This window comes from Miscanthus floridulus, chromosome 19 (assembly GCF_019320115.1).
Source record: "Miscanthus floridulus cultivar M001 chromosome 19, ASM1932011v1, whole genome shotgun sequence".
Lineage (NCBI taxonomy): Eukaryota > Viridiplantae > Streptophyta > Magnoliopsida > Poales > Poaceae > Miscanthus > Miscanthus floridulus.
In genome coordinates, this window is record NC_089598.1 from 67,800,760 (window position 1) to 67,817,076 (window position 16,317).

At 44.0% G+C, this 16,317-nt stretch overlaps 1 non-coding gene across 1 annotated transcript; it reads right to left on the reverse strand.

Annotated features, from left to right (window-relative positions):
* Window positions 1-3,411: 3,411 nt before the first annotated feature.
* Window positions 3,412-3,518, reverse strand: LOC136530013 (small nucleolar RNA R71). The gene has a single exon (XR_010777523.1). It is a non-coding gene; the product is annotated as a small nucleolar RNA R71 (small nucleolar RNA).
* Window positions 3,519-16,317: the final 12,799 nt, after the last annotated feature.

Here is a 16,317-nt window from a genome sequence, read left to right on the forward strand (position 1 = left end):
AGTATTGTTTCACCGAATCAGTGCTTTGTGAACAAAGTCGATGAGCTAAATGAAAGTGTACCAATGGATGTGGACAGGGTTGTACTAGTCAAGTCTCAGGATGACATGGAGATTGACAATGATCCCATGGAGGTCGACAACAATCTGTAGGATATTATGGAGATTTACAATGATCCCAAGGAGGTCGACTAGGATCTACATGGAGAATGATTAATTATGCAACCAATGATATACATATGAAGGCCTTTTAACTTTTGCATAGTGTTGGCCTAATTAGTATCTGCATTTTAGCTTTCAGCATGCTTATTAGCTTGGTAGTGTCCACCTACTTATTTAGTATGAATGTATGGAACTCAAGTTGGATTCCTTTCAATTCGAGAGTACTAGCATTGTGCTTTCCTTATGTTTTCTAAGTGCGTGTCTTGGCCTTCGCCTCAATGTAAATATGTGTGCCTTATTATTCACCATCGAACTCAAGTTGACTTCCTTTCAATCTGAGTACTGGAATTGTGCTTTTCTTAGTTTTCTAAGTGTGGGATTGTGTGCCTTAGTGTTCATCACCGTATCATACGGAGGACCCCGGGTGGTAATAGGACCTAGCCACCGGTGATGGTACTGTGCATTCACCGCCGCTTAGTTGCAAAATTTCCAATCTCGCGTTTGAACCCTACCATGTGGAACTGATGAAAGTTTGATTCTCACGTGCCGTAAAAGTTACGCATAGAGCAAGTAACCTACTCCAACATCCCCCCTAACCTCCACCCCCCCCCCCCCCCCCCCCGCACCCCCACCCTATCGCCGCCCTTCCTCCCCCACATACACATAGCTTTTCTTTTCCTCATTGCTGTTGTTTGTCATCGCCGCTCTAGCTCATCAACACTGCTCAGCCCTTGCTCCGCGCCGGTGCACATCGCCGGATTGCCCGCACAGATCCATCAGTGAAGGAGCTGCTGCTGTCATCGGAGTTGCCACTCGTGCTCACTGCCGCCAAATCCAAAGGCAAGTGTAATAAGGCTTTACTTGCATCGCCGTCCCTTCTTCTTGAAACTCATCTCCTTACTAATGTTTATTGATGCAATTCCATGATAGGGCGGCCTCATCTCTTCGGTTGGTGGTGTCCTCCTAGATGAAGGAGGCCCCCAACATGAGGAACATAGTGGATAGCCTCTCAGATGATGTGCTTGCTGACATCTTCTGCTACCTCCCCGTCCGATCCTTGTGCTGCTACAAGTGTGTCTGTCAATCCTGGAGGTGCATCATCTCTGACTCCTATCAATGTAAGAAGCTTTCATAGACTGACGTCGGATTCTTCTATGGCAGCTAGTGGAAGGGCAATCGCCACTTCACCAGCTGTGGACGGTAGTTATCATCCATCATAAACCATCAACATAACTTTAATAAATGCATAAAAAAGATCACCAACAAAGACTTAGGGGTTTAAACTAACAAAGTCCACGAGTTTTGGTGAATCCATACTTTCTATAGGGTTTATTCAGAAAACCGTCAAGCTAGACCTACATGTAGGAATTAATTGTGCTTATCCATAGTGAAACAGACACCAAAAGGTTCCAAAAGACTCGAGAGGAATCCACACCAAGGTGGAGCTTGAGTGGCTGCTAGGTGGGGCTGGCCAGCCCCACCTATAGGCCGCCCAACCCCCAGGGCCCACAAGTTAGCCCCCGTCGCTACATTAGTTCTCCACCGCCTCTTAGATTGCATCTACGTCGTTTATTCAAGTCAATTTAATCCGAGAGCTCAGGATTGATGCTCTAGCCTATATAACCAACCACTACCCCCTCTCTAGAGCATGCTGCCATGAGTCAAGATTAGACCAGAAATTAGGGTTTCTAGAGAGAAGAGAATAGAGCTCCAATTCTTCAAAGTTCTAGTATAGGCTAGCTTGCAAGGTTCAAGTAGAGTGTGGGCTATTGCTTAGGATTCTGGATTCACCGTCTGGAGACTGGTATAGCCATTGTATCTCTTTATTTATGACTTTGTGCTACTTCAATATTATGTTGCTATTTATTATGTTCCAAGTTTGCTCTAGTTATATACTTAATATAGTTGTGATTGATGCTGAGTTTATGCATATGTTCACAAAGCGCTTAGCCCAAGACGCGCGTGGGTTAAGTGGTCGACATTATGTAAGCATAGTGCTTAGATATTATTTACCTACAAATGCATTCTGCACTCTGGGTCATGTGGTAGATCGCGGATGTGACACTTCCATTAAGTCCTTTGTAGTCCACTCCCCGTTTGTAGAGCAAGTACAACACGGTTGCGAAGGGAGACAAACTATGTTCTTGATCTTCCTTAGTAACGTTCCTTATGCATAGATCTAGAGTTAATTATGCTATAGATGAGAGTGTATATACTTGGGTGTATAAAAGACTTAGTAAATAAGGAATGACTTAGGAATCTTTTGCTCTTACCGAATCTCCTGCCTAGCCATACTATATTTAATGAGTCTCTATTTCTATCTCTAGAATTATTATCAATGCTTTATACTTATTATTTATTTATCATTTGACTTACCCCTGCCATAGCATCAGAGTGGTTTTATCATAAGTATACATATTTGTCAATATCTCTATGCCAACAATCCCATAGCTCCTCCCTATGGATAAAATATAAATAATGATACTCGGTATACTTCTGAGTGAAATGCTAGAATGGTATATTATTTGTGCGCTTGCGGATACTTTACTTTAACATATATAATTTTCTCTGAATTTACAAGTGTCATTAATAATTACCAACCATGCATTTCTGGCATCATGCTAGGGATGATAACTTAGTAAAGAGTGATGCTAAGAAATGTCAACAAGCATTTCTGAAGCCGTTTCCGGGGAGGGGTACATGGCTATAGAGAATTGATCAAATAAATATTTATTGATAAAATCATAACAACTCTGCTTTAGCAGGCTTACCCTTGTTTGTCATTGTTCGTATTTTATACAGGGTATTGCAGAATTGGTTGTGATTCACCAACAACTTCCAATCAGAATCAACCAAACCAAAAAGGAAGCTCAACACCAATTTTTGAGCTATGGCTGACAAAACTCTACATGAGTTCTCTACTTTGAGCACGGAGAACATTCGCACTGGACCAAAACTCAAAACCAACAACCTTGAGTTAGAGCTCAAGCCAAGCCTCATCAACATGGTGGAAGCTACCCCATTCAGTGGAAAGGCACACGAAGATGCTAGTGCTCATCTTTAGAATTTTCTAGAGATTAGTAGCACAGTCGTCATCAAGGACGTTTAAGACATCATATTACTTTGCTTGTTTCCATTCTCACTTGTGGGAAAGGCAAAGAAATGGTTCTACACCAACAAAGACAACATCAATACATGGGCAAAGTATTCAAAGGCCTTCCTAGAAAAGTTTTTCCCAGTAGGCAAGACCAATGCCTTAAGCAAAAAGATTTGCAACTTTTAATAGCAGAAGGGAGAGACCATTCTAGAAGCATGGGAACATTTCCAAGAATATATTTCAGATTATCCTCACCATGGAATGGAAGATTGGTTGCTTATGCAAAGTTTCTACCATAGATTAACTCAGAAAGCTCATGAACAACTTGATGCCACTACTAGAGGATCATTTATGTCACTCACCCTTAGAAAAGCTAAAACTCTTATAAAAAAGATAGCCTCTAATCAAGGCTGGTCATCATGCAACATCCAATCATGCAACAAGAGTGAAGAAGTACTAGAAGACGTGTGTGCATTGTCAATCAAGATGGGCGTACTATTCAATTGGCTCGAACAGCGAGCCAATTACAAGAGAGATCATCAGGCCATTCAAGATGCTTTCAATGCTCAAAACATTTGTGGAGAATATTTGGGGGTTAAATTCCCTAAATATCAAGAGGACGTAAACATCATTGGCAACAATTCAGGTCCACAATAGTAGAGATAAGGATAGAATCAACAACAACAGTCAACTTACCAAGGTAAGTACCTAGGTAACAATTATAATTCTTTTAATCCCAAGCAACCATCCTTAAGAGACTTAATCTTAGAACAAGCTAGGATTAATAAGAATATTTCTAAAGAGCTTGCTTTTAATGATAAGGTCCTAGAAAACATAAATAATAAAATAGATAGATTTTCTTTTGCCATAAAAGACCAACTTAACTATAATAAAAAGATAGAATCTCAATTAGCCCAGATGGCCACTACTCTGCCTTTTGCTACTAACCTTGAAAAGGTCATGCTATAACCACAAGAGGTGGCAAGTCTACTCGTGATCCGCCATATCCGACAAGGATAGGTAAGACACAAGTGGTAATGTAGGAAGAGGAGAAGAGAAACAAGAAGTTGAAGAAGTTGTGCCACAAGAGCAAGAATTATAACAAGATTTTCATGACACTATACTCTTACCGTTTCCACACGGAAATCGAAAAGCCAAAATGGATGAGTAGTTTGGTAAGCTTGTAGAGGTAATTCAAAAGTTATAGATCAATATTCCTCTACTAGATGCAATACAGGTACCTGTCGACAGAATATGCTCGGTAGTCCACCGAGGGGTATCCTGCGATGGTAGATTTGTCGGTGGGGATGCGTGTAATCAGGAACTAGATGGTGACACAAGGCGCAGAGACAACGATTTAGACAGGTTCAGGCCGTCTGATCGACGTAATACCCTACGTCATGTGTCTTTGGTGTATTGTATTGATCTGGACGACTAAGTAGCTTGATGTAGCCTATCCGCTAGGGGACCCCTGCCTCTCCTTATATAGTCTAGAGAGATAGGGTTACAAGTAAAGTATCCTATTTGGTACTATACAATGTCTTGCGGTGCACGCCGAGCAGCGCTGTGCACGCCTTGATCTTGTGGATCGGGCCACCTCCGCTGGTGCGGCCCATGTCTTGAGGGCCATACCCCCACAACTAGTCCCCGAGCCTAACAGTAGGTGATGCAGTCACGTGGTGCCAGGGTCATAAAGTAGAAGACTAGCCAAGCAGGCAGCCAGTCCCCGGGCGTAGCCTCAAGATGAGAACAAGCACATTCACCGCAAGGTGAAGTGTGTCCACTTAGTCCCCGAGCCTGCTGGAAGATGAAGAATGAATCTTGTAGCAGGGTCAAAGAAGCCTAAAAGCTTGCCGACGTTGTCTGACATGCGCGTATCAAGACCCTAGACGTGCTGCCCAAGATCAGCACCCTGATCCGAACAGCATGGAGCATCTTGATAGCACACCAATGAGACGTAGCAAGATCCGAGCAGCAAGGGAGTCCCCGGTGTCGCTGGTGATGACCGAGCACCGAGGAGAGAGGAGTCCCCGGCGTCGCTAGCGATGTCCGAGCACCGAGGAGCGAGGAGTCCCTAACATCGCTGGCGATGACTAAGCACCGAGGAGCGAGTTCCCGGTGTCGCTGGCGATGTCCGAGCACCGAGGAGCGAGGAGTCCCCGGCGTCGCTGGCGATGACCGAGCATCGAGGAGCGAGGAGTCCCCGGCGTCGCTGGCGATGACCGAGCACCGAGGAGCGAGGAGTCCCCAGCGTCGCTGGTGATGACCGAGCACCGAGGAGCGAGGAGTCCCCGATGTTGCTAGTGATGTCCGAGCACCGAGGAGCGTGGAGTCCCCGATGTCGCTAGCGATGACCAAGCACCGAGGAGCGAGGAGTCCCCGGCGTCGCTAGCGATGACCAAGCACCGAGGAGCGAGGAGTCCCTAGCATCGCTGGCGATGTTAGGGACCGAGGAGTGAGGAGTCCCCGGTGTCGCTGGCGATGACCGAGCACCGAGGAGCGAGGAGTCCTCGGTGTCACTGGCGATGACCGAGCACCGAGGAGCGAGGAGTCCCCGGCGTCGCTGGCGATGTCCGAGCACCAAGGAGCATGGAGTCCCTGGCATCACTGGCGATGACCGAGCACCGAGGAGCGAGGAGTCCTCGGTGTCGCTGGCGATGTCCGAGCACCGAGGAGTCCCCGACGTAGGCGGCGATGTTCGAGCACCGAGGAGTCCCAGGCGAAGCTGGCGAGGTCTGAGCACTGAGGAGTCCCCGGCGTAGCTTGCGACGTCCGAGCACCGACGAGTCCCCGGCATAGGCGGCAATGTCCGAGCACCGAGGAGTCTCTGACATTGGCGGCGAGGTCCGAGCACCGACGTAGCTGACGACGTCCGTGCGGTGAAGTGTGCCCACTTAGTCCTCGAGCATGAAGTATCCGTTCACCGAGGAGTAACCGGCGTAGCTGGCGATGAAGCATGAGCGACGAATAGTCTGGTCAACTGGTCGGCAGCGAATTGAGCATTGAGTAGAAGCGACCGGCGAACAGTCCGATCAACTGGTCGGCGACGGAGTCCATGAACCAAGCGGTCCGACCAGTTGATCGGTGGAGAGGTCCGAGCACCAGGTGGTCCGATCACCTGGACAATGATCCTACAATACAAACATGTAGAACGGGTAGTACATGATGCACAAATAAATAAACTCCGAAGAAAAATCAGCAATGGTGATGAAATGGCGTATGCAGTTCGGCGATCAGTTGGCGTGAAAATATATTTATGTTTAATATAAACCGCCTGAACAGTTAGTGTATAGCTGATTCTCCAGCCCTAGCTAGCCCATAGTCCATAACGTCGAGCGCGGAGCCCGTGCACGTGTAGGAGGAACAGGAGTGACCAAGGAGCCACTGCCGACCACCCATAACGCAGAGCGTGGAGCCCGTAGCATGTGTAGGGAGGAGCCAGAGACAGGGCTGTCTCTAGAGGCGTCCGAGCATCAATGCGACTGTTCGAGGGTTCGAAAAATCGTTTGGAGAGCAAATATGGAGAAAACAGCTTGGAGAAACATTATGGCGATATACGGAGATTGGAGAATATTTAGAAGAATATTAAAACGTGACTTAGCTTTAGACGGAGCATCTGGTCGGTGGCATATGGCGTTGTCTGGTCGGCGTTGACGGCGAGTAGCTGGTGGGCGGTGAGTTGTTGGTGAAGACGACCTCGGAGGTGGTTCCGAGATCGGATCTGCTGTCGCAGGGGCTGGTGTAGCAGTGATGAATCGTCATCGTGGACCGAGATGGATCTCCACAAGATTGATGACGAGAACGCGTTGTTGATTTGAGGTCCATCTGGCTCGCCATGGGATCAAGCGCACACCCCTACCTGGCGCGCCAACTGTCGACAGAATATGCTCGGCAGTCCACCTAGGGGTATCCCGCGATGGTAGATTTGTTGGTGGGGATGCACGTAATCAGGAACCAGATGGTGACACAAGGCGCAGAGACAGCGATTTAGACAGGTTCGGGCCGTCTGATCGACGTAATACCCTACGTCCTGTGTCTTTGGTGTATTGTATTGATCTGGACGACCAAGTAGCTTGATGTAGCCTATCCGCTAGGGGACCCCTACCTCTCCTTATATAGTCTGGAGAGACAGGGTTACAAGTAAAGTATCATATTTGGTACTATATAATGTCTTGCGGTGCATGCCGAGCAGCGCCGTGCACGCCTTGATCTTGTGGGCAGGGCCACCTCCGATGGAGCGGCCCATGTCTTGGGGACCATACCCCCACAGTACCCACCTATGCGAAGTACCTCAGAGACATTCTCAACAACAAAATACCACTGCCCACCACTGAAGTAATCAAGTTGATGGAGGAGTGTAGTGCGGCTATCCTAAACACATCACTTGTCAAGAAGAAGAATCTGGGGTGTCTCACTATCGGTTGTTCGATCAGAAGGCAGAACTTTGAGAACGCATTATGCGATCTTGGAACAAGTGTTGGTGTCATGCCCAAGAAGGTCTTCAACAAGATCAACTACTCAACACTTACATCAACGTCGATGTGTTTGCAACTAGCCGACCAATCGGTCCGTTACCCTACAGGAATCGTCGAGAATATTCTGGTAAAAATACGAAACTTCTTTGTTCCTGTGGATTTTGTAGTACTTGACATGCAGGAGGACATGAAGACACCCCTCATACTTGGGAGACCCTTCCTGAGTACTACAAATGTGCACATTGATGTCAGAGCCAGAGAAATCAATTTCCATATCAACGGTAAGGAAGAATGATTCGCTTTCAAACCGAGACCGAAATAATGCTCTAATTAAGATTGGCGTAAGAAACAAGTTCATCCATCAAGGTCTCCATCTTCGGGACCGAAGGACGCACCTAAAGAATAAACCTGAATGGAGAAGTCTAGTTCGGTGAACTTAAAAGGCCAAACCCTCGCTAGGACGTAACTCGGTAGTGATCAATAATCATTTTTCGCATTATATTTTACTTCGGCATATTTACTTTTCAACTCCTACATTATAAAATAAAAAATTCTTATCATGGCATTATAAAAATTCAAGCCCCATGTAAATAATTTTTACAGAGCGTAAAAACCCCATAAGAAATATTTACCATGGAGGCGTAAAAATATAAAAATACCCTCATTCATCTTCTTATATTTCATAGTTTTGTAAAATATTTTTATTGCATATATATCTGAATATACGGTAGAAATACGGGCCCCGGGACCCACAAACACTTGGGGACCCACCACTATCACCTCTATAATCACTACCCGTCACTTCTATCTCCACTCAACCACCACTTTCACCTCCATCATCCCTCCACCAGCCATCCTGGTCGTATCTCCACTGAAAGAGCACCAAAGGAGTAGATATTTTGCTTAATCACGAAGCAAGATATCATCAAAAGGAAGGAAAGGCCAAATGGCCATGATGTGGGGCTGGCTAGCCTCACCACTTGGCCGACCGGCCTGCTACTCTCCCCCCTATAAATACCCCCCTCCCGGCTGCTCAACTCACTCACCCACATTGCAATTCAGCTTCCCGAGTTCGAATTTCCAATTCCAAATCTTGTAGTTTAAAATTATATTGGTAGAAGTAGTTTTGGAGTGAGAAAAGGGTGAGAAAGTTGATAGTGATAGTGTTGCTAAAATCTTGAGTAAGAGAGACAGGTGTTGCTAAAATTTGAGCAAGAAAGAGAGGGTTTAAGAGTGGCAGTGCTGTCCAAATTCAGAGAGAAAATTAAAAAGAATTAGGGTGGAAGTCATGCCAAAATATTGATTAGAAACATTCTTTAGGCAATCTCGGACAACTAACCCTCTGGACGACTAACTTTTGGATGCCTAACTACTAACATTTTTATTTTCCTAATCCTATTCCACGAGTTGTGTTGTCTTTTGTTTATTTTGCAGGAAAATGAGCAAGATCGTTGGAAAGCTGAAGCGTGCAGTGTTGTTCCGCACAACGAGAAGTTCGTCGTCCCGGGCATGCACCGACATGGAGGTTGATCCTCCATCTTCCGCTGCCGAAGCATCATCCCATTCAGCTCCCACGGAGAGAAACGTTATCTTGCAAGAGAAGCAGCTCAAGCTCTAGGACGATACATAGAAAGACATGTACAAGAAGCTGAAGACCCGGAGGTTCGTCCTCACTCCTTCTTATGATCCAGCCCTACTACAAGCCACAAGTATGAATACTGAATTTGAACTCATTTTTAAGGCTGTAGGATGGAAGGATGTTTGGAAAATTAATGAGCCGGGGTCTAAGCTTTTGACTGCTGAATTTTTATGCACCTTGAAATCCACTGATTTGAAAGTATCATTTAGACTTTTTAGAAAAAGATTTTTTTATCCCACGGAAATAGTTTAGTGAACTTCTAGGATTTCATGCACAATGTGTGATTGATGTGGACACTGCTATACAAGACTTTGATAGAATGAAATTTTGGAGGGAAATATCTAAAGAACTTACTTGCTACCGTCCCTGGACCAATGAAATTCATCACCCTACTTTGCGATTAATGCATAAATGGCTAGGTTTTTCTCTTTTTCCTAGGAATGATTTTTGCACTGTTAGGAATGATGAACTTAAACTGCTCTATGCCATGGTCAAAAGAAAAAAGGTTTTACCAGTCCAGTTTATGATGAAACAATGGAAAAAATTCCTAATCTTAAGTGAGATGTTGGGTGTACTTCTTTGGTCACCCGCATAGCTAAAAATTTGGGTCTTTTGGAAAATGCTTCTATTGCTTACATCGATGACACTCCCCATTGGCTTATCGATTATGAATATTTTAACCAGGCACACATGTTAAAAGAGGGTAAAAATAGGAAGCTTGTCATGATATATATGGATTATACAAACGAAATCCTGTTACCAGACCAAAACCTTGGTCTGTATGTGGTGCAGTCTTTTGTCTTTGAATTGTAGAAAAAGGAAGCAGGGCCTCGCTGGAGCACTTATGCGAGACTCACGCGTAACCCGCAGCCCCGGTACTGTGGTGATCCCCCCATTCCCAAAGGAGCTGCCTTCACCAGCTATGTAGGCTAGGATCAACCAGGTTCTTCCCGCATGCACCAGCCTGAGCATGTTGTTGGGAGTAACCCGCTCCTCAGCACACTGAGAGCTCCTGGCATCAGGGCTCAAGTGAGCAATGGCAGGATGGCAACTTCGATTACTATCAGCAGCAGCCATATGAAGAAGTCTCGAGTGGCCATCAGGGAAGACGTATGTCCTTCTCTGCCTATGGCTACCATGACCAGCCCTTGGGCTATCATGAGCAACAGATGGAGCACCTCTGCCTCGACAACAAGCTCACCACCATCGAAGAGAACCAGCATAATATTCAGAACAAACTTCACCAACACACCAGGAGGCAGGAGAATGCCTCGCTGCCATTCAGCAGCACCAGGAGCAGAAAAACAAGAATTGGCGATACTTGTTCCAGGGTCTCCACATCGACCCGCCTTTCTAAGAGACCGTAGCAACACCCATCTTGGGGAAGGAGCCCCCGTTTACCAAAGGAAAGTTTTCTCTTCCTAGCATTTTATTATTTTCTTTAGTTTATTTTACAAGTTAAAAAAATAAAAAGAGTGTGTATATAGTTTAAGTTTAATTAAGTTTGTTTAAGATGTGTTTTAGTTTTTAATAGCTAAAAAAGAAGACAAAAAAACTTGAAGATGATTTCACATGATGGAAATGATGAATAGTTGCTCTGTTATAATTCTTTTCAAGTACCTAGTTTTCAGCCTTGAATTCTCTCGAGTTTTAGATGAAATTGATTTGACATGAGAATTTGCTTTGAACTTGAAATTCGTTGGTAGCATATGCTTGATCTAAGTTTAGGTAAATGACGGATATGATATGATAATGTCTGAGCTACTATTTATCTTGTTCTAAGTGACACCTAAATTCTAGAGATTTATCTTTTGAAAAATATAAAAATGTAACATGATGAGATTCTGTATAACAAAACTTGAATTTCTACCAGACCCAAATATGATATTTAGACTAGGAAAACTTCCACTCATATATGTTGTTTGCATTGCATTGAGTTTAGTCAAGCTTTGTTGATGCCTTATGAGAGTTTTGTCATGCTCTTAAAATCAAGATCACGTACACACCACCCACATATGCATTACTCCTACACTGGGGTAGGCTTAAAAACATGCATTCCATCTAGATCCACCCAAAAATGTTTTACTCCTACACTAGGAGAAAATGCCAAAAACATGTTTTCTAGGTTTTCCACCAAATAAATACTCCAAGTTCTTATTGCTATCTCTCAAAAGTTTTGTTGCAGAAAAGAGGCATGGGCTATGCAAAAGTTATTCATAAAAAAAGAGTTGAGAAAAAATGGACAAGTGTCCAAGTTATTAAAACAATGGGTACTTAGATGCCCACCTAAAAAACAAAAAAAAGAAAGAAATGAATAAGATAGCCCCTGCTCTCTAGCAAATGTTTCCAACTTTCAAATGAGAGATATGTTTTCAAGGAGCAAAGTAGAATTAGGCTAGCCACTATATTTATATTCACCATATTCCACACATATGCACATCTTGATTTGATTGTATGACTCAACTCTCTTTGGATCCATTGTTTGACTTTACAATATATGTATCGCAAGTATGCTTTCTCATACATTTACAACTCCTATAAGCTCCACATAAGCCTTAGTAATAGGAGAAGAAAAGGCATAATATCACTATTGCCTTGGTAAGAATCCACAAATACCACATTTATATGAAAGACTTGAGAGTGTCATACAATGGAATCACTGAGTTTTATTTTGAAAACTTGCAAAAACTCTGGAATAATGGTTGAACAAAGGACTTGAGACGTAGTGCTTGACTTGATCATTCTATCTTTCAATTGCTCAAGACCCAAGTGAAAGCTCAAAAGCCCCATGGTTGAAGATAATATGGGTAAGTTTGAAAGTCAGATCAGTGGATTTCACTCTAGAGGAGAATTATTTGTTGAGCATATGTGTACTTATGAGTAGTGAAAACATCGCAATAGCTCCTGATCCATTGTTAACTTTAGCTTTACTCAGGGACAAGTAAAGGTTAAGCTTAGGGGAGTTTGTTGATGGTAGTTATCATCCATCATAAACCGTCAACATAACTTGAATAAATGCATAAAAAGGATCACCAACAAAGACTTAGGGGTTTAAACTAACAAATTCCATGAGTTTTAGTGAATCTGTATTTTCTGCAGTGTTTATTCAGAAAGCCGTCAAGGTGGAACTACATGTCGGAATTAATTGCGCTTAACCACAGCAAAATAGATACCAGAAGGTTCTAGAAGACTCGAGAGGACTCCACACCGAAGCGGAGCCCGAGTGGCTGCCCCACCTATATGCCGCCTGGTCCCCAAGGCCCATATGTCAGCCCCCGTCGCTACATCAGTTCTCCATCACCTCCTAGATTGCATCTACGCCGTCTATTCAAGTCGGTTTGATCCAAGGGCTCAGGATTGACACTTTGGTCTATATGACCAGCCCCTGTCCCCCTCCAAAGCACGCTGCCATAAGTCAAGATCAGACTAGAAATTAGGGTTTCTAGAGAGAAGAGAATAGAGCTCCAATTCTTCAAAGTTCTAGTACTAGCTAGCTAGCAAGGTTCAAGTAGAGTGTGGGCTATTACTCAGGATTCCGGATCCACCATCTGGAGACTGGTATAGCCATTGTATCTCTGTATTTATGACTTTGTGCTACTTCAATATTATGTTGCTATTTATTATGTTCCAAGTTTGCTCTAGTTATATACTTGATATAATTGTGATTGATGATGTGTTTATGCATATGTTCGTAAAGCGCTTAGCCCAACACGTGCGTGGGTTAAGTGGTCAACATTATGTAAGCATGGTGCTTAGATATTGTTTACCTACAGATGCATTCTTCACTCTAGGTTATGTGGAAGATCACGGATGTGACACTCCCGTTGAGTCATTTGTAGTCCACTCCCCGTTTGTAGAGCAAGTAGAACACGGTTGCGAAGGGAGACAAGCTCTGTTCTTGATCTTCCTTAGTAATGTTCCTTATGCATAGATCCAGAGTTAGTTATGCTATAGATGAGAGTGTATATACTTGAGTGTACAAAAGACTTAGTAAATAAGGAATGACTTAGGAATCTTTTGCTCTTACCGAATCTCCTGCCTAGCCATACTACATTTTATGAGTCTCTATTTCTATATCTGAAATTATTATCAATGCTTTATAGTTATTATTTATTTATCATTTGACTTACCCATGCCATAGCATGAGAGTGGTTTTATCATAAGTATACATATTTGTCAATATCTCTATGCCAACAATCCCATAGCTCCTCCCTGTGGATAAAATATAAATAACGATACTCGGTATACTTCCGGGTGAAATGCTACAATGGTATATTATATGTGCGCTTACAGATACTTTACTTTAACATATATAATTTTCTCTGAGTTTACAAGTGTCATTAATAATTACCAACCACGTATTTCTGGCATCATGCTAGGGATGACAACTTAGTAAAGGGTGATACTAAGAAATATCAACACCAGCATCATCGGTGAACGGCCCTCCTTGTCCTTCTTGCCCTTCCCCCTTAAAAAAGTCCTAGTCTCATATTATTGTAGCGGCCTCGTCCTTTGCTGGTGTGCTAGGCCTGATGGATTACGTCGCTATGTTGTCTGCAATTCGGCGACCCACAAATGGCATGTCTGCCGCGTAGCATCCGTTCTGTTGGTTAGGATCGCTTAGGTTTTGACCCAACGTCCTCGCACTTCCATGTGATTGAATTTGTTGAGGTGGAGGGTGCATGCATTGGTGTGGAGATCTACTCATCTAAAACTGTAGCATGGATCTTTAAGGAATCTGAATGGTGCGAGGGTGGTATTGTTCTACATTCAAAATCAAGAAGTGTTTTTCTTAATGGTTTTATGCACATGCTTGAGTACTCTGCGATAGTTGCTGTGAATATGGAGGGAAAGACATGGAGAACAATTTGTAAACCAGGTGGTGCTGAAATGTCCATCCATCAAGCTTAGGGTCACCTGTGTGTGTGTGTGTTGTGCTAATTTTCGCAATAGGTCTTGGTTTTTAGTGTGGATACTTGAAGACTATGGTACTGATAACTGGAGTTTGAAGCATGTTGTGGACACGGAGGAACTGTTTGGATGCATGAATATTAAAGTTGGTTCTGAGCTTTGACTGAGGAGTACAGAGTGATTATAGTTCACCCAGAATGGAATTTTATTTTCCTTATTGGGAAGGATAGAACATTGATTGCATATGACATAGACCGCAGAAAGGTTCATGTCATCCATGCCCGTGTCATTCGCTTTTGTAGATCAAGAGGGTGTTTCCATATGAATAGGCCTTACTATTTTCCTTATGTTTCCTTGTTCATGGAGTCATTAGCAGAGCAGTAAAGGTGCATTTCCTACATTTCGTCGTCACGGCTGTCTTTGTTCAGGTAGACAATTGTTTTCATTCTATGTATATATGGGCCAATTTTAGCTTGTTAACTAAAGAAATGGTATGTTCAATATTATTAATTCTGCTTCTTTGTTCAGGTTGTGGATCAGAGATGAATAATAGGGGTTCCATGGTGCATTGGCTACCAATCCGAAGGATGCACTAATTATATTCATTTTGCCTTGTAAGCAGGAGTGCCACATAAAAGGAGCACAGCTACGTCGTTTGGTTATGTTATGTAAGTCTGTATACATCAGTATCTTTAGTATACTCTATGTACAGCTTGTGTTAGGACATCAGTTGAGAAAGATATTATAGTAGCGTCCATTGTTATTGTAAAACGTACTCTTGTTTGTGAACATGATTTATGGATGTAATGATTATATATCTGTATGTTTTGTGTTCATGAAGCTATTAAGGGCCTAGCTGAATTAGTGACTATTGTGAAACCGGATGAAATTATGTCACCATCACTATATGTATGATGCGATAGGGATCAAAAGTATATCACCACCGAATCCTTTAGTAACACGACACCGACTAAACGATCATCAAAGGCAGATCATGGTGCAAGGCAACGGTCACCATGACCTTTGTACTGGTGGATCATACGCTGAAGCGACGGTGGTGTTAACCTCTACATAGGTATCTTGACCGTCGAACCGACAGTGAACCCGCACTGCTGACAGTTGGATCGAAGTACAAGGAAACGGTGCTAGTGACCACTACATAGGTGGTTGATGTGCCCACATGAAGGTTTTGATAGCCTTGACATAGTCGGATCATTTGCCAATGTGGCGGTGTTAGTGTACATCCACAGCCAGGTCATGCTCCAATGCGATTAAAGTAAGGACCTAATCACGGACAGATCATAAGCCAGATGCCGACGGTGAAGGCTATGATCATCAATGCGGCGGTGTTAGTGTACACCGTAGTCGGTCCCAGATGCCGACGGTGAAGGCTATGACCATCACTATCGATAGCTTAGTATAAAGGCCAAAATTGGACTACGATGTGGGTTACGACGCGGCTGTGAAAGGTGTGAGTGTAGTAGTGTGTGTCTACTAGCGGTGATGATGGTAGCGATAGCGGTGGCTGCCAGAGCTGAAAACGATGGTCAGTGGCGGCCTCGGTGTGCGGAAGTGTGACGCGAATGGTAGACTCAGGTCTGCCTCTACGTACCCTAATCGGAGTGGGTGGCGGCTGACACAGCTGTGCGGCTGCTACATGCAGCAGGTGCATCAATGCCCCTCTGAAGGGGCATTCGTGGAGCAGCAAGACAGCGGCGATGGCGGTGAAGATTGGCAGGGGGTTTGGTTTCGTGATCCGGGGTTCGTGCTAGAGGGTTGTTTGGCGAAAGCCTTGGCGACGGCGATGTCATTGGATACCACTTTCCTATTGGGGCATCATTCTTCCCCTCTAGCATGTCATCCAACGGTGAAAACCTGGTCCACTTTGGACGTGCGATGATGGCGCCATCGGCGTTGTTCCCTTCCTGAAGTTGTCACATTTGGATTATCGTCACGACTTCAATGGGAGGGAGGGTTCGTGATTGGAAGTCAGAGCTGCTCTTCGGTGTTTGAACTCAGCAATGACTTGTGGGTGG